The sequence below is a fragment of the Chiloscyllium plagiosum genome, unplaced genomic scaffold, assembly GCF_037043375.1.
Source record: "Chiloscyllium plagiosum isolate Xiang-an unplaced genomic scaffold, Cpla_swu_hap1 HiC_scaffold_19, whole genome shotgun sequence".
Classification (NCBI taxonomy): domain Eukaryota; kingdom Metazoa; phylum Chordata; class Chondrichthyes; order Orectolobiformes; family Hemiscylliidae; genus Chiloscyllium; species Chiloscyllium plagiosum.
Window position 1 is genome coordinate 28,544,388 of NW_028270157.1, and position 27,664 is coordinate 28,572,051.

At 42.1% G+C, this 27,664-nt stretch overlaps 1 protein-coding gene and 1 pseudogene across 1 annotated transcript in view; both read left to right on the forward strand.

Annotated features, from left to right (window-relative positions):
- hmga2 (high mobility group AT-hook 2) overlaps positions 1-27,664 on the forward strand; it is a 161,231-nt gene that overhangs the window by 95,596 nt on the left and 37,971 nt on the right. The gene's annotated exons all lie outside the window — the stretch shown is intronic.
- On the forward strand, positions 20,586-20,756 carry LOC122559719 (small ribosomal subunit protein uS14 pseudogene; annotated as a pseudogene).

Genomic DNA, 27,664 nt, shown 5'->3' on the forward strand with positions numbered 1-27,664 from the left:
TCAAGCTCTCATTATGTTTTCTCTATCGTGTGGTTACATTAAGGGGGTCTGTACACTATTCTCCCAAGTGACATATACTATCCAAAACAGTTTTCACGTCCTGGTTTCCTCAACTTGGGTCATCCCTCTCATCATTATCTGATGGAGTCATTAGTTCACCTTTTTCCACCTTCCCAGCCTTCTCACAAATCCTGGGCCTTGAAGATACAGGTCTAATCCATGCCATCCTATAGCCAAGTCTCTGAAGTGGCTGCAGATCTACCTTATTTATTTCTATTTTGGCTCTCTGAAATCTCTTTGAATGCTACTTGCATTCAGATGCAGTGTCTTTAACTGTATCCCTTTCTTTATTTTGTAAATTCTAGTCTTATCTGATGGTTTACTCTTAAATTTGTATTCTGTATCCCTTCCTGTCACAGCCTTGTTTGTCACTTCCCATAATGATACTATTCTGTATGTTTTTAACTCTACTCTTTGATTCACTACATGTTCTTAACTTTGATCCTTTGTCCCTACTATTTAGTTTAAAATCATCTCTCCTTCTCTAGTTATGCAGTTAGCAAACACACTGACCCAGCATAGTTCAGGTGGAGATCACCCCCTTGGTACTGGTATCAGCGCCCCATGAACTGAAACCCACTCCCTCCAGACCAGTCCTTGAGCCACACATTCATCTCTCTAAACTGATTTGCCTTATGCGAATTTGCACATGATTTAGGAAATAATGTGGAGGATATGACCTTTGAGGTTCTACTTCTTTTGGCTCCTGACTCTTCACTGACTCTGTGGTACTTTTTTTTGTCCTGCCTATGCCATTAATACCTACATGCACCAGGCCAACCAGATCCTTCCCCCTAGCCCTGGGTCGCTGTCCTGAAGGCCATGTAGCCAGCCTGTTGCTAGGGTTCAGGACAGCTGCCCAGGGGTAGAGAAGAGAGAGCTGCAGCTCTAATCTACAGCATCTGCAGTCCTCACTTTTGCCTAGTTGATTTTAACCTCGCAGCGAAGCCTCATCCAAGGATGCCTACCTTGAAGAAGTTCTCCTCCTCTCTAATCTCTCATTTTATCCAGACAAGCTGAAAGCTCCAGTCTTCTTGAACAAGTATAAAGGCTGATGTTCCTGCTTTCTGCTTCCTCTTAGCTCTCACCCTCCTCTGTCCCTGAGCACTGTCTATGTCAGACAACCCAATCTTAAGGAAGGTGTAACTGCCTCCTTGTGCAAAGGACCCAGTTAATCTTTCCCCCTTCCAGTTGTGTTACAGTATCTGTAGTTCAGCTTCTAGGTCATAAGCTGTCAGCCAAAACTGATCGAACATGTGCTAGTCCTAACTGCAGAGATGTTGATGGCTGGAAATTCTTTGACGTTTGCTAATTGGAATTAATGTACTGCATTCCAGCTTTAGCTATTCTAGTGTGTGGCAAAAACCTATAATCATCTCTAGTTACAAGCTCCAAGGTCCAAGTTGCTTTCTTTAGTGCGGCTCCACAATGTATTGGTTATTTAAAAAAGATATATTCTAATGGGTTGTGGATAAACTCAGTATTTATTTTGCATTACTAATTGAGCTCCCGTGTTTGGTAAGCCATTGCAGAGGGCAAAAGCCAACCACGTTGCTTTGGGTCAGGAATCACATGTAGGTCTGACTGGGTAAGGATGGAGGATTTCTGTAAAATGAATTCGTGAACTAGGTAGGATTTTGCAACAAACGATTTTTTTTGTCATGGTCACTTAATTAATAAACCTGGAACAGAGTTAGTAATGTTTAAATCCCACCAACTACCATTGTAGGATTGAACTGTTGACCCCAGAACATTTGCCTTGCTAATTACAAATCCAGTGACATTACTACCATGCCACCATCTCCCCTTAAATGAGCTTCACATCCCACTGCTTTGTTGTGTTCTGTCATCTCCGGCATTTTGTTTTTATCCCCTCTCTTATTCCCCTTCTCTAATCTTATAATCTTGCCTTTTGTTTCGGTCAAATATTAATTACCCTCCTTTCTGTCTACAGTACCTCATAACACTATTCAGGTTTTTTTGTATCTGGTCTGCCTATTTCCCAGGGTTTAAATAAATTCTTTAATGCCTCCAATGTATCAGCTCAGCCTTCAGCTGACTGAGGAAAGAATATGTGGTGACCAGAATCCAAAGTCCAAGACCAAGACCATGGTTTGCTGGGTGACAGAAATACTCTTATGTGCTTCAGAGACTTTGACAATGTAAAACAAGCACCACAAAGCAACAGAGCGTATTACCACCAATGATTCTTTCACAAAGTCTATAAACACAGTGGCAAGGAGGCTGTCCAGTAGCAACGCACCATCCTAAACCAACATGGCCAGTAGTACCACTTGGAAGTTGAGCTCAGCGGGAGACCAGGGAGAGCAATGGAAACATTTTCAGAATGTCCACAAATCAGCCTGGACCAGGTCAAACGTAGCTGTTGATTGATGGGAGACTTTACTTGTGACCAACCAAACTGGAGAATATTTATTCGGGACAGCACTGTATACATCAAGAGAATTGATTGAGAGCATGCAAAGATGAAGTTCAAGCGCAGAGAGTGTGCAAACCTCCAAAGTCCTCATCTATCCAAACTTTCAAGCACCACCATCCCAGATGTGGCATTGTCTGCTAATACAGTCATACACTACTGAAACAGACTTAGGTGCAAGCAGTCCATGCCGAACATAATCCCAAATTAAACTAGTCCCAGCTGCCTGTTCCTGGCCCATATCCCTCCTGACCGTTCCTATTCTTGTACTTATCCAAACTTCTTTAAAACATTGCAATTGTAAAGTGACTGATCATCCCATTGAATTGGTGTGGAAGCAAGTAACCCTTGATCCTGAGGGACTGCCTTAGTGGTGGACAGTTAAATTAAATGCCCCGCCAGTGCCAACTAAAGTGGTGTCATCTACAGCCTTAGGCAGTCTTGCTTCTGTCTCCAGCTCAAAGCCAATCATTTTCAATGTAAATAGCAAACCCTCAGGTTATTCGCTTGTGGGACATGGGCGTCACTGACTGTCCAGCACTTATTGCCCATCCCTAGTTCTTGATAAAGTGGTGGTGAACATGTTTTCCTTTTATGTGCAGTCTGATTCAATTTGAAGAAACATATTGCTGTCCATCACTTGCAATTTAAAATAATTCCAGCTATCTAATATCCTGCCATGCACTCCCTAAGTACATTGTCTACATGCTAGAGTATGGGCCAAATACATCCAAGCAACACTACTTGTTAAAAAAAATCTTAATACCATATTAACATAATTTTCTTTCAGTGAAAGAAATAACGCTGCTGGGAGTTGGAAAATGTAAAATAATGGTGAGGAATGTTAACTGCTCAAGAGAAGGAGGAAGGAGGGTGACATCAATTTGCAATTATATGCATAACTGAGGTCCCAAGCGAAAGAAGCCATGAACAGTGGGACAAAATTGAGAAAATTAAACTGAAATTTGGAATCAAGAGAGGGTCTAAAGGTGGAGAAGAGAAAAACAAGCCTGTTGAGCACTGTGGGATGTATTACTATATTAATTGGCACTACGTAAATGCAAATTGTTGTGGGAAGTCAAAAAAGGGCTGGGATGGTAAACTAAGGGCTAATGCCATTCAAGGAAGGTTCAGTCTTGCAAATGTCTCCATGCTGAAATCGCAATCAGTGAACCATTCAATATCACTTTGCAATTGTGTTTGCAAAGTAGAAGGAGGAACTTTTACCAGAGGCTGAAAAATCAGTTTGAGTTTTCTCAATTATTGGCAGTCCCGGAATGAGGATTAAAATGTGATGAATGTATTCCATTATGGCAATAAAGATCACAAACATTTTTGTTAGTAAACATTTACATCTGCACGATATCAATAATTGTTTAAATAGTGAATGATTAGTAAAGTGCTTTGAGTTTGTAGAAAAGACAAAGAGGTCTGCAGTTTGTCTCACGCATGGAGTGAAATGTTGTATCACACTACCACTTAGTTGTTATCTCCTGGATAGATAAATAGCTATTCTGTCTTGTCTCTGATGTGCATACTGACAAACATTTCCCTGTCTGTTTCACAAGGACCTACAACCGGAGGGTTTTCTCTGTATAATATACTTTATGGTCAGCAGAGAACATTTGTTTTTGTGGCATTATTTTAGCACTAAAATATTTTGGCCTAACCACCCAAACTGTAATCATTCAGATTTGTAGGTTTTCAAAAAAAAGAGAGATGGATCTCTTTCACAAATATATTTTCTTGCTGATGTAGAGAGGAGATCTAATTTGTCTGTGCCTTTCTTTGCTCCAGAATACGCCTGAGTTGGCAACAAAGGGGAGCCTGTGCTCCCAGGAATTTTCTACATTCCACTCTGGAGTAGGCATTTTTCTCGGCTACAAAGGCTCTTTGGCAAATTCTCTCTAATCACAGGATTTACTCTTGGCTCTGATAGGTGCCATTCATGGCTATGGCCTGCCATTTGATGGGGTAGAAGTATTAATGGATCTTTTCATGGTGAACAAAGCTTGAGGAACATTCCTCTGAAGATCACAAAGCTGCTGTTGTGGGTTTGACCACTGCTGCTTTCTCTAGATATGCATTTCTTGTTCTCTACTTCCACTTCTTAAATAACAGTGCATGTTGGTATTATTCAGAGGAAATAAGTCATTGTTTATTTCAAATTTTGGTTTATGCTTTCATACAAGGGAACGGATGATTATATTCCAACTATTTTTAAAAATTATACACACACAGCCTTTAGTGTACAGTTTTGAGTTTTTTATTGGTTATACTTTACATAATTAGATTTGTTAAGTCTGTGCTTTCCTTTTTGTAAATGTTGTCTTGTGTCAATAACCCGTAACTGGATGTTATCAATGGGAACTGGTTGGCTACTGTTTACCACTACAGTATCTGTCTTGTATAGATAGTAAAGCTTTTGCAGACTTAGGAAACTATTAATGTTCTTTCTGCTCCTACCCCACCATTTGAATAAAATGAACGAGTAGGATAATCCTGTCCGTTTCCACTGCTTTTTAAATGTTAGTGTATCGCAGCGAAACATGGGACAGTCTGGAGCATGAAATTAAAATGCTTCCTAAAATATATTTCTTAAAATTTATATTTTTTTTAGTTAAAAAAGAGTTTACCATTTGAAGAGAAAGTTGCAATATTTTCTTCACTTATTTTTCCAAAATAAACAATTATTCCTCTTTAAGTAGAGGTACACAATCATCCACACTGTCTTTTGCTTCTCATGGAGTGAAATGATACATCAATCCACCAAGTGGCATTTTAATTGTACAGGCCAGTTGATGGAATTTACCAAAATTCGGTAAATCTCACAAATTGATGGGGTTGCTGTAGGGATTGAATATCCAGCTTTTAAGTTAGTCGAGTGCTGAGGGGGTACTACATGGTTCAAGATGCTGAGACATTAAACCAAGAGCTTCTCTGCTGTCTGAGATTGTTGTAAAAGGTGCTATTTTGCAGACGGTGCATGGGAGTTGTCCCCACTGTGCTGACCAATATTCATTGCTCAAGCAGCGTCACTCCAGACAACAGGCTGAATCTTGAAGTATTTTTCCGGCTAAGTCAGAGTTGCATCCAGTCTTTCAGAGGGATTTATACATGGAGGCCTGTTGCGTTTTCTCCCCATTGCTACCGAACTCCCACCTTGTTAACTACCTGCCCCGGTCCTTACGACATAGGTCACACCCATTCAGCAATTCCTCAAAAAGACTCTCAGCTCCGCTGATGTAAAGCATTGAACATGGATTGAAATGCTCCCAAAGTTGAGATTGGTTTTTCATCTGATTCATCATTTCCGCCACCTCCAAACAGACCCCACCACCAGGGATATATTTCCCTCCCCTATCAGCGTTCCGAAAAGACCACTCCCTCCGTGACTCCCTCGTCAGGTCCACACTCCCCACCAACCCAACCTCCACTCCCGGCATCTTCCCCTGCAACTGCAAGAAATGCAAAACTTGCACCCACACCTCCCCCCTTACTTCCCTCCAAGGCCCGAAGGGATCCTTCCATATCCGCCACAAATTCACCTGCACTTCCACGCACATCATTTACTGCATCCGCTGCACCCGATGTGGCCTCTTCTATATTGGGGAGACAGGCCGCCTACTTGTGGAACGTTTCAGAAAACACCTCTGGGACACCCGGACCATCCAACCCAATCATCCCGTGGCTCAATACTTCAACTCCCCCTCCCACTCCTCCAAGGACATGCAGTCCTTGGACGACTCTTCGCCAGACCACAGCAACACGACGGCTGGAGGAAGAGTGCCTCATCTTCCGCCTAGGAATCCTCCAACCACAAGGGATGAACTCAGATTTCTCCAGTTTCCTCATTTCCCTTCCCCCCCCCCCCTTGTCTCAGTCCCAACCCTCGAACTCAGCACCACCTTCCTAACCTGCAATCTTCTTCCTGACCTCTCTGCCCCCACCCCCACTCCGACCTATCACCCTCACCTTTACCTCCTTCCACCTATCGCATTTCCAACGCCCCTCCCCCAAGTCCCCCCTCCCTACCATTTTTCTTAGCCTGCTTGGCACACTTTCCTCATTTCTGAAGAAGGGCTTATGCCCGAAACATCGATTCTCCTGCTCCTTGGATGCTGCGCTTTACCAGCAACACATTTTCAGCTTTTCATCTGATTCTACCACCAAACATGCCCGTGTTACTCAGACACTATAAGAATTTGCTCAGTTATCTGGTTGTTATCATATTGTTGTTTGTGGGAACATAGTGTGCACAATTTTGTTGCCACCTCGCCTACATTATGGCAGTGACTACACTTCAAGTTTTCTTCGTTGGCTATAAAGCATGTTGGTAGTCGTGAAAGGCACTATATAAACTCAAATTTTTCTTCCTTTCTTCCCCATTTTATTATAATCTACACCAGTTCCCAAACATCTAGTTGCACATTAATCCATGTTCAATACCAGTTGATCAGCTTCAGTTTCTTGACCTCAGTTCAAGTTTCTCCATGACCTCACCTTTCGCTAACTCCATCAGCTCCTCCAGCCATACAATCCTTTGTCTCTCTCCACCTCTAACCCATTGTACTTACCATTTCATTTTGATCTACCACCGCCATTCGTGTTTTCAGCCATCCAAGCCATACACTCTGGTAAATTCCCTCCCAGAACATCAGTACTTCTCCACTTCTCAATTTATGACCTTTCTTATCATTCACCTCTTTCACCAAGCTTTAAATCAACTGCTTAACATCCCCTTCATATGCTGATTGTCCATTTTCATCCGCTTCGGCCACTGTGAAACACCATAGGAGCATTTCCTACATTTAATGCACTATGTAAATGCAAGTTAGTACAGTTGTTTCTATATCGGGTCTAAATTTTAACCTGGCCATGAACTGAAAAGTGATGGGTCTAAGTCAGATGCGTGCTTTTTGTTACTCAATTGAAGTAAGTCATAAAATCAGGCAAGGTATACAACACAAAGTTGACTAAACCCACTGACATTATGACCTAGCAGGTTAAGTCAGAGTTACACCATTCTGAAGTTAAGTGAGAGCAACTGCTACTGTTGGTCCTTCCCCCATCATGCACACAAACCATTGATACTCAGTTGTAAAGTGTAAAATTAATAAATACCAATGAACAGTTAATTTCAGTGTTTTATTTTGTTTCTGTTCTAAACTGGCTTTCTTGGAAAATCTTGAAGCAAAATTGCTGTTGTTCAGAAGTTTATAATAACTGCAGGTAATGCTGCAAATACAGATCTTTCGCATCACAAAGCTGTTTTGTGAAAATCCTCAAAAGATCCAGGATTCAGAAAAGGCTTTAATGAACAGGTTTTTTTTTACATTTCAGTAAGTAAGGTGAGACTCCAACACAATGTGCACATTAAATGATGAAATCTTTTTTTGTTCAGACGCTAAATACCTTCCCCTTTCAAAGACTTAAATTTCATTAGAAACCCTATGGAAAGGGGTTTTACTTGTTAATTCATATTCCTTTAGGTTTTAATGCACAGCATTTTTGTTATAATCCTCGTGTGGTGTCTCCCCATTACGTTTTCTTCACTCCCAGTCAAAAGTATAGAGTCATGCATTGTCCTCCAGCTCTCGCTGTGAGGTTGGACTGCTAAGTAAGGTGATAAATCCTGCAGACAATTATGCCTCATTTTCTATCTAATATGGTAATATAAGCAGACACTAGCCAACTCTTTGAACTTCACTTCTTGATTGCATCTCATCATCTTGTTTTGTGGTTAAACTACCAACCCGTAACCCTGCAGTAAAAAGCATGCAGGAGAGCAGTCATAAGGTCAAGTTTAATGATGATTGAAGGTGGGTTTCTCTTGGGTGATTTTGCTCAAGCCTCCAACAGGACACCAAGAGGTCAAACTGGAGGTCAGCATTACTGGCTGCATATTCCAGCTTTGTATAGATTTATTTTCTTTGTTAGTTCCACTGATTGATTTTGGGAGGAATTGGAAGAGCAGCCAATTCGAGTGAATGAAAGCAGGTTCGAACCTTTTTGCAAATAAAATATTCAAGAAGTGTTGGAATTTGGAGAAAGACAAGAGTGTTTCATCTGCATTTTAATCCCAATGCTCATAACTCAGTGAGGAGAAAGTGAGGTCTGCAGATGCTGGAGATCAGAGCTGAAAATGTGTTGCTGGAAAAGCGCAGCATCCAGGGAACAGGAGAATCGACGTTTCGGGCCTGGGCTTATGCCTGACCTGCGCTTTTCCAGCAACACATTTTCAGCTCTGATCTCCAGCATCTCCAGATCTCACTTTCTCCTCAAAGATTTTAACCTACTGCGAATCCTCCTACAAGGATGCCTTCCTTGAAGAAGCTCTCTTCCTCCCTCTACAAAGATTTCAGTGAGTCCCTCTCTCACTGCGCCCCTCAGGTCATCTCCTCTGCACAGAAGCTCTTCCACCTGTCGCATTTCCGACGCCCCTTCCCCAAGTCCCTCCTCCCTACCTTTTATCTTAGCCTGCTGGACACACTTTCCTCATTCCTGAAGAAGGGCTTATGCCCGAAACGTCGATTCTCCTGTTCCCTGGATGCTGCCTGACTTGCTGCACTTTTCCAGCAACACATTTTCAGCTCATAACTCAGTGAGTAAGGAAGCAAGGGTAACTGTAGAAATGCCTCGAGCTGATGAGTATTTAGACCAGGGATGGCTGAAGTACAATTGCAAATCTACAGTTGCATATCACAAGGGGAAGCATACATGGCATTATTTCTCAGTAAAATCCTTTCCCAACTGCTCGTGACTGGCCACGTTTCTGCACGTTTCTTGAAGTAGATAATATTAACATGCAGCCATTTATAGGTCTCTGTATAGGATTCTGTATATACCGAGGACTGCAGATGCTGGAGATCAGAGCTGAAAAATGTGTTGCTGGAAATGCGCAGCAGGTCAGGCAGCATCCAAGGAGCAGGAGAATCGACATTTCGGGCATGAGCCCTTCTTGAGGAATGAAGAAGGTGTGCCAAGCAGGCTAAGATAAAAGGTAGGGAGGAGGGACTTGGGAAGGGGTGTTGGGAATGCGATAGGTGGAAGGAGGTTAAGGTGAGGGTGATAGGCCGGAGAGGTCGGGAAGAAGATTGCAGATCAAGAAGGCAGTGCCGAGTCAGAGGGTTGGGACTGAGACAAGGTGGGGGGTGGGGAAATGATGAAGCTGGAGAAATCTGCATTCATCCCTTGTGGTTGGAGGGTTCCTAGGCTAGGAACCTTATCTTAGCCTGCTTGGCACACCTTCCTCATTCCTGAAGAAGGGCTTATGCCCGAAATGTCGATTCTCCTGCTCCTTGGATGCTGCCTGACCTGCGCTTTTCTGTTTATACCTGTCAAAGATAAGCGACAGACTTTCTGCATGAAAATATTCAGATCTGACTGTTATTTGGAGGAAGACCATTTATGTTGAGCTGAAAACAAATCTTTATAATACGCGCAACTTGGGAATTCAAAATTCCATTCAAGTCGGCTTTTGAAGGCTTACAGAAGGTAGCAAATATACTTTAGCTTATTCACACAGTACAAAGAAATCTCTTCTGTATTTCACACATTGCCTAGAATTATCTTTTATAACACACTTCACATTCAAACAAAGCTTTCTAGATGTCTAACGAAGCATGTGTGTAAGGTCGCTTCAGTTAATTATAGAAGAGTGACCTCCTAGAATATTAGCAGACAATAGTCCCATAAATCCAATAGGAAAATGTACCTTTTTGTATTGAATATTCAACCGTGGGCAACCAAAAAATCGGCTGATTAAAGTTATGGTGGAAGAATTATGTTATGTCTAATGTTTTTTGAAACAAAAGCAGCTATTTGCGCAGCTTACTAGTCTGCCTTTCTGCAAGAGACCATTCTTCGAGAAAAAGGATAACATGCTGTGTAATGCTTTCTTTTAACTAGTCTCATAACTGGTAGTTGTGGTACTGGGTGATGTTGCTATTGCCAGGGCTTGAGGTTATTATTGACAAAAGAGAACATTGTTCTTAACTGGTGCACTTACAAAGGATAGCAGTTCTTATTATTAGGATAGTAAAGCAAAGGAGGGGGTATTGCTTGGGACCACCTCTTATGTTCATTCATGTGATGTGCATGTTGGTGTCAAACCCTAATTGTCCTTGAGAAGGTCACAGGAAGCTGCATTCTTGAACCACTGCAATATCAATGATAAAGCTACTCCTACAGTGCTGTTATGAAATGGTGTTCCAGGATTTTGACCTGAAACAGCGAAAGAATTGCAATATAAATCAGAATTAGAATAGTGTGCGACTTGACTGGGAATTTGGAAGTGATGGTGTTCCCATGCAGCACCTAGGTGTTGGAGGGAATATACAGTCAAAGGCTTCTTGGCAAGTTGCTGTACTGCATCATGTGTATGATACGAATTACAACCAGTCTTCACTGAAAAAAGGTTAAAAATGGCCATCTCTTCTGGCTGCAGATGAGCTGCACACTTAATAGCTCAAAATATATCATGGGAGAGCTTTCCAGTCACTGAGAAGATCTCCCAGTCAAGAAAATTAAGTTGTGAAGTTCCCAAGTTTTGCTGTGGCATCCATTGTCTGTCTGATATAAATGCAACCTCAACTTAGGTTACTACATACACACTTTCTAAAGTACTTTTGTCATATAAATGCAAAGTTATAAACTCCAGAACTCAAATTTCTGTCTGATTTTTCTATTTCTCTTTTAAAACTCTAATGTTTAAGCCACTTTCTTTCCTGTGCCTTTCCACAAGATGTATATCTAAGTAAAAGCAATTTTATAACTAGAAGTCCTGTTTGGGCAGAAAATTTCATCCACCAATATCATTTATTGTATCCATTGTTCCCGATGCGGTCTCCTCTACATTGGGGAGACTGGATGCCTCCTAGCAGAACGCTTTAGGGAACCTCTCTGGGACACTTGCACCAATCAACCACACCGCCTTGTGGCCCAACATTTCAACTCCCCCTCCCACTCTGCCGAGGACATGGAGGTCCTGGGCCGCCTCCACCGCCGCTCCATCACCACCAGACGCCTGGAGAAAGAACGCCTCATCTCCGCCTCGGAACACTTCAACCCCAGGGTATCAATGTGGACTTCAACAGTTTCCTCATTTCCCCTTCCCCCACCTCACCCTAGTTCCAAACTTCCAGCTCAGCATTGTCCCCATGACTTGTCCTACCTGCCTATCATCTTTTCCACCTATCCACTCCACCCTCCTCCTTGACCTATCACCTTCATCCCCTCCCCCACTCGCCTATTGTACTCTATGCTACTTTCTCCCCATCCCCACCCTCCTCTAGCTTATCTCTCCACCCTTCAGGCTCTCTGCCTTTATTACTGATGAAGGGCTTTTGCCCGAAATGTCGATTTTACTGCTCCTCGGATGCTGCCTGAACTGCTCTGCTCTTCCACCACCACTAATCCAGAAACTCATTCATTACCTTTCAATCTTCTGACTGCCAATTCAACTTAAAGCAGCTATGTTATTTGACTTGGATAAGGCAATTAGTCCTGGGATTCCTAGCCATTGTCATCTGTGAAGTGAGTGCTAACTGTGGCTTGTGGTGATTTCTTGGCTGTTATACTGAAATTGCAACTTATTGGTTGCAGTACACTGGAGTATATAGAACAAGATTTTCCAGACTGAGTTATCCATCTCTGAACAAGGCTAATTGGAGCCAAAGTCCTTGAAAATAGAGAAGTAGATGATGCTTATATTTGCAGACAAAAACCAATTAATTTACAGATCAAATCCAGCGACTATATTTTGGAGAGGAAGTGGAAGGGTGGGGAGCGGACACTTGACCATTCAAATATGTTTTGCCCTATCTTGCACTATCTTTAAATGTTGAAGCAAAAGCTTGAGAGTATTAAGTTTTGAATTTCTGGAGGTAACCGAGTAAGTGACTGGGCAACTGAATTCCACACTGTGTGGAACATCTTTCCCTTGAAATGGACATACTTCTCAAGTGCCCGACAACGCATTAGGATTAAGAGAACTTTGGTCCATTCACAGTAGCTGTATTTTTCACCGTTCTGTTTTAGCTTGGATCCAAACCATCTAATCTAATGTAATCTACACTTGAAGTAGAGGTGTCATACCTCTGGCTAAGCTGGTAACCTTCCCATGAAGTCATGTGCTACATGATCTAACTGGCTGCACTCTACTGGACAAATTTGTCCTAGGGCAGGGCCAGCTTTGATTTCACATGTTTGACCAAAGCATATGTTGTTAGTTTGATTAAAGTCAAAACCTGATCGGGTAATGTCAAAAATGCAAAAGTCCTTAGTTTTACTTCATCTTGAAAATAAAGGACAAAAATAGCAGAATTATCTTGCGTCTGATCACAATTTCATTCAGTCTCTACTGTGATCTTATCAGACTTCTTGCTGCACTTTGAGTGTATTGATATAGACTTGACTAAGACTTCTGTTATCTCAAGGTTGCCATTCTGTAAATCCTATCCAATTCACTGATTTATTTTGTGATCATCCAGGCATCACAAAGTCAGAGTACATAAAGATTGCCAACTCTCCCCAAAATGGAAAAATGAACACCTGAAATGAATGAAGCTATATGTTTTAAAATACTTTTCTTCTCCCTAGTTTTGCTGTGTTAAGTAGAGAGCACTGGACCTTGCTAAATAAAAATTGAAAGAATTGTGGATGCTGTAAATTAGAAACAATAACGTAAAGTACTGGAAAAGCTCAGCGGGTCTGGAAGCATCTGTGGAGAGAAATCAGAGTTAACGTTTTGGGTCGAGTGACCCTTCCTCAGAACTGGACCTCGCTGGTGTATTGTTAAAAACCTCATTCTAAACAAAGTTCACCTTCTCCTGCTAGAAATAGCAGTCTGACATTGGTGTATCTTGGTAGACACAAATTTTCTTAATGTGCAAGGTTGGCAATGTCCATTTACATTTGGCTGCACCCAATAAAGGAAGGATTGCTATTGGCTGCACACTTGTAAAGTGAAAGCACCGTTTTAAAGAATGTAAATCATCTAATTTCTTCCAGTTTCAGAGCTCAAGAGGAACTTCAATATTGAGTTCAGCACCTCTCCAATATTTTACAACTGGGGTAAAGTAGTAGTGGCAAAATTCAGACAATAATCTGAGAGTAGGGGTTTATAAACACAGCAATACATGCAATCCATTGCTACAGATTCATTATGAAAAGCATATTGCATCCTTTTGTAAATCTTAGTTGTTCAGAGAATCCACTTAGCTAATAATGGAGGCCCTTGAACATTTGAACAAACTTTGGCATAAGTTGAGAATGTTCAACTCTCAGGTGTTCAGTGTGGAATTACCTTGCTTGTTCAGATTTATCTTAGCAGTATGCAGAGTCCTTATTTAATGAGCTGCTGAAAAGTTTTGTACCACAAGGTATGTTTCATTTTAGTGAGAACACATTCCAGTGATGTCTGTGCTGCCTCAATCACGTTCATCAGATGGATGATTGCTATATACCCAAAAATATTCAGGTCAGTGAACTAGCCCGGGGTCATAGCCTCCTGGGGGTCCATACTCTCTGCTATGTGTGATGGGAATATGGTGGATATTGACCCTGTCAACTAGGAGACGGTTGCTGTGACCTCTGAATACTGTCTTTTTAGAAGTGTACAGGAAGAGGTGAACAGAAACAAAAAAACACAACTAACCAAGCAGAGATCTCAGAAAGGGGACAAAAAAAAGAGCCTGCAAGCATCATCGCCTCAACCCATTGTTGATCTCCGCTCCAAAGATGGCGGAGGCTGCCTGAACAGACTGGCTCTCCGAACCCCTCAAGGTGTAGCTTCAAGCAGTTGACTATCACAGCACAAATCATCTGATGATATGGCAGACTGCCAATGAGAGGTTTAGTTTTTAAAAAGTTTTGATATTTTATTTGGCAATTGATTAATAATTCCAATGCTCCTATCTAGAACATATTAGAAATTCTGCAGAGGCAAGATATTTATCATCATCTGAGCTACTGCGGTCACACTTTGTCAACTTTTCCATTACACTTAAATTCCTATATCTGTATTGATGATAAACTGTACAGATAAACTCGTTCATCTGTGCAATCTGGTTTCTAAATTCTTGAAGCATGCTCAAGATCCTACTTGGAATTGTTTCTCAGAGTCCTAGAACTGTACAGCATGGAAACAGATCCTTCAGTCCAACTCATCCATGCAAACAGATGTCCTAAATTAATCTAGTCCCATTTGCAACATTTGACCCATATCATTCTACTCATATACCCATCCAGATTCTTTTTAAATGTTGTTTGAAACTGCGATTCTAGTATCCACATTAAAGGAACAAAATAAGATATACTCATTGAATTGACTTGTAATTTCATCATTATAATTTTTTACTTGAAAGATACAGCCTCAAATAAAAGCCTGGGCTTACAATTGCTATTTTAGCCCAGAGTTGTATTGCTCTAAGTTGAAATAATTAAATGCATTTACCTAATTTCCCAGGTGCCATTCAGTCAGTCAGATTTATTTAGTTTCTGGAAGCATCTAATAACAAAAGTAAAAGGCAAAAGACTGAGGTGCAGTTGTTTGAACCTTTATTCAGATAAAATTTATATTGAGTCATATAAAATCAATGAGTCAGGATCCCAAGTAGAGTTACACGCTGAAATTGTGGGGTCCTGAGCTTGGCCGCAACAATGGTTACCATGGAGCTCTGAATGAGTTTTAAAAATAGCTGTGCTCCCTGCCCCTACAACCTCCCTACTCCATTCTTACAACTTCCACTGAGGGTTTGCAACAACTTTCAACAATATGGAGTCACAGTAGGTAAAGGTTTTGGAAACAATGGACTCGGGTAAAACTTCCAGCACTAAACAGCATAACCTTGAATTGTATAACGGGTAATGGTGAAACCATTTTCTCTTGACTGCAATTCACGTGATGTTGAGCATAATTTCTTGTTAATATTTTCATTAAAAACAAATGCACACATTTACCATCTAGTTTGCCTATGTAAGTACACTTCTTCTCATCTACCCTTTGACCCAGAATTTGGCCTAATAACTCCTTGTGTGGCTTGGTGTCAGAATTTGATAACAGTTCTGCGAAGTACCTCGGGATGGTTTTACTAGATTAAAGAGATAAAAATTATCATTAGTTATAAAGTTTTGTTTGTATAGATGCTGTAATGTTGCTATGAATGTTAGTGTGTAGTTATAGCATGACATGTACAGAGGAACCTCGATTATCCGAAGGACGTGGGCGGAGAGTATTTTGCTAGTTAATCTAGGTGGTTAGCATGGCTGCCTCACAGCGTTAGGGACCCGGGTTCGATTCCAGCCTCGGGTGGCTGTCTGTGTGGAGTTTGCACATTCTCCCCGTGTCTGCATAGGTTTCCTCCCACAATCCAAAGGTGTGCAAGTCAGGTGAATTGGCTATGCTAAATTGCCCATTGCGTTAGGTGCATTAGTCAGGGGTAAATATAGGTTAGGGGAATGGGTTTAGGTGGGTTACTCTTCGGAGGGTCGGTGCGGACTTGTTGGGCTGAAGGACCCGTTTCCACATTCTGGGTAATCTAATCAAATCGAATTCCGGATAATCAAATGCCAGATAACATAGTTTAGCCAAGCATCAGGACCTTGCGATCTTGCTGGATAATCAAGGTTCCTCTGTACGCAGTTTCCCTATATAAATATGCCATAATGGGTGGAATCCCAATAGTGGTGAGATACAAGCAGATCCCTTTCCATTTTTCAGCCTAAGTTATGTACAGGAAGGCCAGGGTCAACAAACCTGCTGGCGTTAATTGAGGTCTTTAGGTGGGCAAACCAGGATCTCTTCCTGAGCTGTTGGAATTAGTCAAAGCCTGCCAATACATGGCATTCATGGAAGCAAAATGAGTGCGTGGAACTTTGGTAGTTAGAGGATGGTACCTAATCATGGTCATGGACATTGAACAGGTGAATGGGAACCACATTTACTGCCCCTTATGACTGCAACTTCGCACCCTGCAAGATCTCCTCTCACCACTTAACTTTGCCCTGGGGCCAACTCCGCCTCATGACATTACCGAGCACATGAGCAGCCATCTTTGGCCCGCAGCTCCTGATGAGCAGAACTTTCCAGCTAACAGATGACTCACCCCACCCAACACTATTGGAAATTTCCATCATTGGATTCGTAATGGAAATACCAAAATACAAACTGAAAATGGAGACTTACTATGCATCTGAATGTATGAGACCAATACATGTCTGATTTCCAATCCTGTTTCACCATAACTGCAATGTCATCGGCTGATGGCTAGTACACAAAAACAATGTAGCTGTACCACACAAGTTGAATGGCATGTAGGAGAAAGTGAGGTCTGCAGATGCTGGAGATCAAAGTTGAAACTTTATTGCTGGAACAGCACAGCAGGTCAGGCAGCATCCAGGGAACAGGAGATTCGACGTTTCGGGCACAGGCCCTTCTTCAGGAATGTGACAGGAATGGGGTACATGCCATTCAGTTTGAATGGCATGTACCCCAACAAAGGATAGGAAAAGATAAACCATCCTCATTGGCATATATTTTGTGAATGATGTATATGTAATGTACATCATTTCATTAACCTTTACTTGTGCTGTCTGCTGAAGGAGCCAACCAGAAAATAATCCCAAGGCCAATTTTGGAAAAAAGCTTCTGTTAACGGTTTTTTGATCCTCATAGTCAATGCTGAATGAGGATGCAATATCCCATCATTAATATAACTGGAAAGATCCTCCCCATAGGAGCTTGCCTTGTATTTAAAGAACACTAGTAAGTTTAATGTAGGAGCAAATTACTGCAGATGCTGGAATCTGTATTGAAAGCAATGAAAGCTGGAGTTCACTGCGGGTCAGGCAGTATCCTTGGAGAGTAGGCAAGCTAATGTTTTGAGTCTAGATGACTCTCCTAAACTCAGTGTTTGCTTGCTCTCTCTCCATGGATGCTACCTGACCCGTTGCGATCTCCAGCATTTTTTTGTTGTCACTAGCAAATTCAAGCCCACTTCAGATTTTGCTGGTCCACAGGGCTTTGCACCTGCAAAAAAAACATTAAACCTGGCTCTCTGATAATTTAGAAAAAGTGCCATTGCTTTTGGATGGCGTAAAAACCCTGTTGATCTTCCTTTTGGTAGAAATGTTGGATGTTATTTCAGCTTCAAAACAAAGATTACTCCCTCAACCAGCACTTCCTAAAATTCTCTAGATTAGATTCCCTATAGTGTGGAAACAGGCCCTTCGGCCCAACAAGTCCACACCGACCCTCCGAAGACCCACCCACCCACCCAGACCCATTTCCCTCTGACTAATGCACCTCACGCTATGGGCAATTTAATATGGCCAGTTCACCTGACCTGCACATCTTTGGACTGTGGGAGGAAACCAGAGCACCCAGAGGAAATCCACACAAACACTGGGAGAATGTGCAAACTCCACACAAGCAGTCACCTGAGGCTGGAATCGAACCTGGGACCCTGGTGCTGTGAGGCCGCAGTGCTAACCACTGAGCCATCGTGCCGCCCTATTTAATATTTATATATTTTTTGGTTCCTGCCCCTAGTGTGTATATTAGATTAATACAAGGGAACAATCTGATGGGAAATATGCCATAGCCAAAAAGGAAAGCTCCACTGTCCTCTGTTAATGACTTTCTACTCATTCAGTGCCGGATTTCCTACACAGCAATGGTCTGTTACCAGGATCTCTGAAATATTGCGTGTCTGCAGCTATACCCCTTTCTCACCAGTAGCTAAGCTCAATCCACACTTTCTTCACCTCAAAGACTGACTTCTGAATTTGTCTGTTTTTGCCGTACATCTGGTTCTCTTTATACCTTCCCAGTCCACCCTTGCCAGAACTCACTGGCCCATGGCTTCCTGGACCCAAGTGAATTGACTTCAAAGCCTAATTTTCAAACCCCTCCAGGGTCTTGCTTCACCCTCCATGACCAATCCTCTCCAGCTGCACATCTTCTTGACTCTTCTGGCTGACATAGGATTACAACTCATTCCCCACTCCGACTCGGCATTCATTAGAAGCGCTACGTTTGACCACTATACTCTGATACTTTGAAATGCCCCCACCGCCCTTCCCCCCCCCCCCCCCCCCAAAATCCCTTTACCTTTGCCACTTTGCTTACTCAAAACTTACTGTTAAAAGTCTTCTCTGTGTGCATGTCTTCCCTCTCAGTTTAAAAATTTTTCTCCACTCCCCTGCTCAATTGCTTTTGTCTTGTTGACTTAATGCAACACGAGAGAAAGTGAGGTTAATGCCTGCATAAAAAAAGTACAGGATTCAAAAGTAACTTCTTGTATTTGAGTCTGTTCACCTTTTGAAAACATCTTTTGCACATCAAGAACTGACCAGCTTGCAATCTTGAGCTTGTTAAGGCTCTTGTTAATTTTTTAGCAGTTTAAAATATTCTAAACTTGGTTCTGTATAGTTATATGTATTTTTAAAAAGTTTCATTTAAATTTTAGTTTGTTTTTTGAACTAAAGTATTGTAGAACTGAACATCTTTATGACAATTGTGTGTGTTGAAGTTCTGACGCAGCAGCAACACTCCAAAAGCTGGTGTTTTCAAATAAACCTGTTAGGCTATAACCCGGTGTCGTGTGATTCTTGACCTTCTCTAACCCAGTCCAAAACTGGCACCTTCACATCACATCTTCATATCTGTCAGTTTGGACTACTTTATCTCTATGTAATTGCTGCTAACAAAGGATGGTGGACTGAAACATTTGTTATCTATTTGAGATAAAGGGATTCCTTCAATGAGTCTTTTTTTAGTGTGTTGTAATTTTCAGTGAGTGGTATTACAGTAAAAGTCCTGAAATATAAAACAAAATGCTGTATGTGTACTGTATACTGTGGGAGAAAGATCCCAAAACAGTTTGTGGACTTTGTTTTTCCATTCGGTCCTGAAAAGTTTTTGTTGCATCAACCTTGTCAGCAAACTTGTTGTTTAACAGTGTAAAGGATTGTTTTAAACAAAATACATGTTTTCTTATTTCACTCTAAGAGGATGAGTTTTGTCTTTGTTCTTCTGGAACAATAGAAAGTTCTGTCCATGTGAACAAAAAGTTGTGCCTTCATTGGTCGATGCTGTTCTGAGTATATTGTTCATAACTTGTGGCTAAGAGTCGAAAAATGTGGTGCTGGAAAAACACAGCAAGCCAGGCAGCATCCGAGGAGCAGGAGAATCGACGTTTCGGGTATAAGCCCTCCTTCAGGAATGAGGCTGGTGTGCCGGGGGGCTGAGATAAAAGGTAGGGGGGAGGGAATTTGGGGGAGGGATACTGGGAATACGATAGGTGGGAGGAGGTGAGGGTGAGGGTGATAGGCTGGAGAGGGGGTGGGGGCGGAGAGGTCGGGAAGATTGCAGGTCAAGAGGGTGGTGCTGAATCCGGGGGTTGGGACTGAGATAAGGTGGGGGGAGGAGAAATGAGGAAGCTGGAGAAATCTACATTCATCCCGTGTGGTTGGAGGGTTCCTAGGCAGAAGATGAGGCGCTCTTCCTCCAGGTGTCATGTGGTCAGGGTCTGGTGATGGAGGAGGCCAAGGACCTGCATGTCCTTGGCGGAATGGGAGGGGGAGTTAAAGTGTTCAGCCAGGGGATGGTTGTAGCTAAGAGGCTATTACATTGTTCAAAATGTTTCACATGATCGTTTCAATTCAATGGCACTGATCTCTCATAATTGAAACCTATGTTCATTCCCCTGAAAAGATTTATCTGTGTTGCCCAATATCTATTCAAACAATAGCATGACACAAACAGAGGAAACCCTTTGTTCTAGAATCTGTGTATTGTACGTTTGTATACCTCCAAGTGTGCTTTCTTGTTAATTAAATGTGAGACATTCTGCCTTTCGTGAGACAATGCCAAGTCTAAGGTAACAAATTTAACAAATGGCACTAGTTGTTTGTTAGTACAGAATTTGATTATTGGTGCAAGAAGGCACATTTTCATAGAATCCCTACAGTGTGGAAATAGTCCATTCAGCCCATCAAGTACACACCAACTCTGAAGAGGATCCCACCACATTTCAAAGTTAAAAATCAAACAATGCCCTTTCTCTCTCAAACTCTGTCTGCCATGGGTCACCAACAACTTTACTGGTCCCACCCCAGGAAATTCGGCCAGGACTCCCGCTCGTGCTGAGTGTGTGCAAATCGCCACGGCATGATTGGGAAACAGGGCCTCAACATACGCTGCCTGTGCTTCAGGCAATATGCCAAAGACATTGGCTTCGTCAAGTTGGACTAAATTACAAAAGGAGCATGAGTGCATTCTAATACACGACAAATTGGAAATCTGAACATGTTGAAGGACTTCTACTGCTTTCAGCTCGAAGAAGCTGATTTTTGTGATGCTCCATTTCTGTAAATAAAATTAATTTGCCGAAAATAAAATCACACAACACCAGGTTATAGTTGCAACAGATTTATTGGAAAGTACAAGCTTTCGGAGCACTGCTCTGTCAGGTAACTACTACATTTCAAGGCAATGCTTTCCACACTGCTCACCCTGTGAAAAAAATATTACCTTTGTTGTGAGTGGGTATCACTTTGAACCCAAGGCTACTCATTACTTTTGTCTGAATAGGTATAGGGAGCTTAGAGGAGAATGTAGAGTTAATATTATACCTTTGGCCTTTAGTGAATTCTGTGGTGACGAAACAGTTGCATACTATAGACAATACACATGCAACCACAGCATACTGGTATTGAAGCATGTGGAAGTTTCGGCAGCAGAGCCAATCGAGTAAATTGCTTGATCCTGGATAGCAGGGTTCTTTTATTTCAGCCATCCAGGCAAATTAAGACCAAACTGCATCCAATGATTCAGTCTGCTGCAGCTCATTGAAATTTCTTTTAAAATTGTAGCAATAAAGGACATTGGATTGTGCTGGGCTCATATTAACATATGTTTTCTGGGGTACTGAGTGTAGACTTTGAGTACATTCTTCCCAAATGTCTATAATCAATTTCTCTAAATTCCTTTTTTTTCAATGCTTTCTACTTTTGTTTGCATCTCCCTCTTTTTTTTCTAGTTTTCTCTCCTCCCCATCTATCACGTTGTCAAATTTTAACACTGCCTTAAAAACATAAAGTCTTGAGAGTTTACTGTAACCGGTCTTCCTTTTGAATGATGAAACTGCAATGTAATGTTTTAAATTGCTCATTTATCAGCAGTTAGTGCATTCCAGTGCTGTTCCAATTAAGAACTGAAGTAAGTTAATATATGCAGAGTTTTGGCATGTGTCCAAATTTCAAAGCACACTTCAGTTCGCAGGTGTGACTTGACAGGTTTCATTTTACAGTCTTCCCGTGTGAACTTGTCCTGTTGAGAGATATTGGCTGACCTAGCCCATAGTTCATTACATGCATTCTGGTGCATGTGCCTCTATGGTAAAACCCTGAAAGGTGCTCAGAGTGCACTTTCTCTCACCTCAGTTTAAACAAGGTATCTGATAGGAAACAGTGGTTTGATAACAATCACTATGGCAAAATTGATGGCAGCTTGTTGGAGATAACGTAATCCAGATTGTGGTTGGGTTTTTTCAGTTAACTTTTTTTAATGATCACTGTGATTACTATTAACAAACTGTTAGTTTTGGTTATCTGCAGCCACAGAATCTTTACTGTCTTCGTCTGTGAAGACATCTAAACAACTCAGCGCAGCCTTGTAATGCATTTCCATCTATAATGTGGCATAAAAGTATTTGCTACTGTTTAGCACAGCTTTAAAAGCTGTCATCAAGAGCCATTGTAAAGCACATGTCAACCAGGCTGTTGCAGAGAAGGGAGCGAGAAAAAGAGTATACTTAAAATTGAGGTAGCTATTAGGAAATTGGTAGACTGAAAGAAAAATGTTATGTCTATTGCCAGGTATCCACTATCTGTGTACAGATACTGATCTCATTAAGGTATTTAGATGATATTTAAACCATGGCCAGAAGCTGCTGCAGGTTATCCGTTATTTTGACTGAACGGTCAAAATGGGTGGTTTTGTATTTGCTTGTGTGAAACTGTCATCCCATGTTGCTGTGTAGTGACATTCATGTTGAAGAAATAGCAGCTGTGCCTTGACCACTAAATTTGTGGCTCATTACAGTCAGGAGAAAGGAGCTGAATGTTTTGGCTAGTCCAAGTTTCATTGAGGTCTTTTGGAGAGATTCTTGCTGTATCTTACCAATTGCATTTCACTAACTATCTACCTTATCCCAATGCCATTCCTCACATCCATTTTAGCCCAATCTTACCATGCATCTTTCCCAGACCAACTCTCCACCCAGCTGATATCTGCTGAAAGTCTAGAATCCCTGGAACCTGCGCCATCTTTGATAGGGTGCATTGCACCCAGACAAGCTTTGGTAATCCAGTGCTGCCCCTCACCAACAGCATATTGGCACTGCAACCATGAAGGCACAATTCCCATGAGAAAAAAAATATAGGTGACATGACTTATACTCCCTCACACATATAACCCCATTCTTTCGCCCTAGTTGTTGTTTAATCACACAGTTTACCTGTCCTCAGATTCATCCGAGTCCTGCTACTGTTTCCACAATGCCTGGGGTCACCGATACCTTGTTACTGTTCAGTAGAGGAACACCACAGGCAGGCAAGAATTTGGATAAGTCTAATTGTGCATTCTTATTGACAGCCAGCTAAAGGGCAAAGAGTGGAAATAAGCACAGGCTGCAGTTCGCCCTGCAATGCAAACTAAATGCTGACATCTTGACCTTGACAGTCTGTGACTGTCTTGTGCGCCTGGCTTACACCCGTTGGAACCCACTGTCAATCAGGGCCTGACTGCCCTGTAGTGCCTGATGCATCTGAATTCTGTCATGCACAAGGAGAGCTTCCTCAAGTTCAAAGTCATCTTCCTCCTCCTCAGAAGACTGCACCTATTGCACTGGCTCCTCAGCATCTATCACATTGCCTCATTGCCTGCTGCAATTGTGCAGGACACAGTAGCCAATAAGACACAGCCCATAGTCTTCAGACTATACTGGAGCTCTCCTTGACCAGTCCATGCTGTGGAACTGGACCTCTAAGTCCTATTGTCTGTCCCACTACAGTCCCCTTCACAGCATGTTGAACCACCTTGATGACAGTGCTGCAATGGCTGGTAGAGTGGCCAATACAATCCATCAACAAGGAGTGTTTGCTGTATTCTGACCTCCTTCCGATCCCAGATTTACATGAACCATTCCACTTCTCATTGCATTGATTTATCATCATACTTGTGCGATGTGTGTGCATCGTAATTTTGCCAGTCTCTACCACTTCCTCTGACAGCTCTTTCCAAACACACAGCACCCTCTGTGTGAAAAAGTCGCCCCTTTTATATCTTTTCCCCTCTCCCCTTAAAATCTATGTCCTCTAGTTTTGGACTTCCTTATCCTGGGGAAAAGACCTTGGCTATTCACCTTATCCAATGTCCCTCATGATTTTATAAATCCCTGTAAGGTCACCCCTCAGTCTTCAGTGCGCCAAGGCAAACAGCCTCTCCCTATAGCTGAAACCCTCCAACCCTAGCAACATCCTTGTAAATCTTTTCTGTACCCTTTCAAGTTTAACAACATCTTTTCTATAGCAGAGAGACCAGAACTGAATGCAGTACTCCAAACGTGGCCTGTACATGACCTCCTATCTCCTATACTCAATGCACTGACCAATAAAGACAAGCATATCAAACACCTTCTTCACTATCCTGTCTACCTGTGACTCCACCTTCAAGGAACTATAAACCCACATCCCAAGATCTCTTTGTTTGGCAACAATCCCCAGGGCCCCATCATAAAGTGTACAAGTCCTACCCTGATATGCCATTTCAAAATGCAGCACCTCACATTTATCTAAATTAAACTCCATCTGCCACTCCTCAGCCCATTTGCCCATCTGTTCAAAGTGCTGTTGTACTCTGAAATACCATTCTTCACTGTCCACTACACCATCTATTTGGATGTCATCTGCAAACTTACTAACCATAACATATAAATCATTTGTATAAATGACAAAAAGCAGTGGGCCAGCGTGCCACCAGTCTGAAAAACAACCCTCCTCCACCACCCTCCTACCTTCACGCCAATTTTGTATCCAAATGGCTAGTTTCCCTCTATTCCATGTGATCTAACCTTGCTAATCAGTCTACCATGTAGAAGCTTGTCAAACCCCTTGCAGAAATCCATATTTACAACATCCACCACTCTGCCTTCATCAAGCTTCTTTTTCACTTTTTCAGAAAACTCAAACAAGTTATTGAAACATGATTTCTCTCACAAAAACCATGTTGATTATCCCTAATCAGTCCTTGCCTTTCCAAATACATTTAGGTCTTGTCCTTCTTTGGAGAAACATTTAAGCACCAAGAAATCAATGTGCTTTGCCACTGAGGTTTATCCTTTCAGAGACCAGAGGGATAGAGAGAGAGTGCCACCTTCAGTTAGTCACAAATCCACCTCCTCGCTCCCCAATGCAAATACTTGAAATGCAGCCCTTTTGTGTATTCCTGTGAATGTGCTAATTGTTTCTAAGCTTGGATGATTGCAGGCATTATATCTCCAACATGCAAACCTCTCATAAAAGTGCAAATCGAATGAGAGGTGGAGGTTTTAGTCAGTTTTGATAAAAATGTTAATTTCAGTTTTGACTGCTTCTTGCCTAGTCAAGTAATCACTGAGGTCCCTTTTAAGTCTTGTTTTTTTAATTTTATATTTGAAACTATTTTCTCTCTGTTACCTGCCACCATACCCCCTCTGCCACTTGGCACCTTAATACCCCTCATTTTCTGACAGTAGCAGATCAGCATGTGTTTAGACCTTTTAAGCTATGTTCCTTAATTGGAATACAACAATTATTGGTGTAAAAAGGAGGCACAACTATATGAAGATTCACTCCAATGCTGCTTGTATGGTTAACTGAATTGGATCTGTTGGGATAGATTAGACTAGATTCCCTACAGTTTGGAAACAGGCCCTTTGACCCAACCAATCCACACCGAACCCTCCGAAGAGTAACCCACCCAGACCCATTTCCCTCTGACTAATGCACCGATTAGCATGGACAGTTCACCTGCCCTGCACATCTTTGGACTGTGGGAGGAAACCGGAGCAAACCCTCACAGATTCTGGGAGAATATGCAAACTTCACACAGACAGTCGCCCGAGGCTTGAATCGAACCTGGGACCCTGGCGCTGTGAGGCAGCAGTGCTAACCACTGAGCCACCATGCCGCGTGGTGGAGATCTCAGGACGTCTGGAAAACCTTGAAGGTAAGTAGGCAACATTTTGTTTGGTCTGTGTTGAATTAGGAATTCTGCCCAGATTGGAAGAATTGTGCCACCTGTTGATCATTTAAAGGAGGAAGTTTACAAATCCATATCTTTCATTGCAAGCCCTACTTTCTTTGGGTGGAATCTTCTGCTCACAGATTGCAAGCATGGACATGAGAGAGCATTTAATTGGGTGGTGTACCTAACTCCTGCTGCCTTCCTGCCTCTGCTTGAGTTGACATCTGGGCAAGAAGACCCATGGTTGAACCGCTGAGATCCCTAAGTGGTCAGGTAACGACTTCTTACAGGTTTCAGCCTGCTGTCGCTTGGGTTAAAGGAGCTGTCAGTGGTCCTGTTGCCATGCAGTATGCAGCATTCATCATTTCCTCCAGGTAGCTTCTCACCTAGTGGGGTGGTGAGTCATTCCAAGGCAGTAAGCACCTGATCAAGGGACTCACTGAGCAGTGAGGTCCATTACCTTTACTTATACATAGATGCACATGCGTGCATACAGGCACACATACAGATGCGCACATACAGCATTGGGCAGCACTTCCTTCCACTGGGTTCTACATCCAGGGGAAGGCCCACCGTGGGCTCACCATGCACTAATTGGCGTGTAGTTTGGAGAACTTCTCTTGGAAGAGTCAATATGGGTCACTTGCCTACAATGCAGCTACCCAGTTCAGACCCCAACTGTTCAGTATGATTCCGTCCCTTAACTCCATTGGCAAACAATTGTCCTTTTGCGTTGTATCAATTGTGTATTTTTCGGCACTTCAGTTGTTCCACGAAGCGTGGAATTTTATGCTACATATCTTGTAACAGACCTCCATGAACTGCGTTTAATCATAAAGTTGAAGGAATCTGGTGAGGCGGAGGCGTACAAAAATGTATTCCAGGCAAATTTTAAGAAGACTCGTGTCAGTCTTGTGACAAAAAACACTGTCATGTTTATAAATAGTACCTTTGTGACTCAACAATGCACAGAGAGGAAAATGGTGGCTGGAATTACTCGTAATAGCACCCTGTGCCATATTGTCAGAATGAATGCATGTTTAAAATCCGCTACATCATGTGCAAAGTGAGACCTGGGCCAAGCAGTCAAGTGTTGAGTGAAGGCTTTGTTGTCTCTGAGCAGGGAATAAAAAGTCAAATAGAATGGGTCTTGATGGCCATAATGGAGTGCAAAATTGACAAGAAAGGTTTGGATGGAAACAGTGTAAAGTTGAAGTGCTTGGAAAGAATAAGTAAATGGAATTATTTGGTTATTAAATGTTACAACTTGCTGAATAGGCTGAGCTGTATGTCCACATTTGGCAGCACTTTCCCAAAGCTCAAAAAGCTCTGGGTTTTACCCTTTCAGCAACCAGTTGGTAGTGGTCTCGATTCTGAGTCAGAGGTTTATGGGTTCAAATCTTGGACACAGATTTCTAGAGGCCCCTGTGCAATAATGAGGGACTGCTACACTGTCACTGACGCATGAAGTGTTAACGTAAGGCCCCATCCCCACACTCAAGTGTATGTAAATATGGCGCAGTTTGTAAGGAAAGGAGAAGAATTATTCCTGGTATACTGGCCCTCAGTCAATTTCACAAATAGATTAATCTGGTCACTATCATATTGCTGCTTGTTGGAGCTTAATGTGTGCACATTTGATGCCACGTTTCCAACATTACAACAATGATTACACTTCAAAAGTAGTTTGATGGTAAAGCACTTTAGGATATTCTGTGGTCATCAAAGGCCATGAGGCCAAAGATATCAATGCATATCTTTCTTTTCTTTTCTCATAACAGGAATTCAATGCTTAATCTAGATTGGCATTCCAGCACAGTTCTAAGGCACTGCTGCATTGTGAAGGTGGCAACCTTTGGTCAAGATGCCAAACC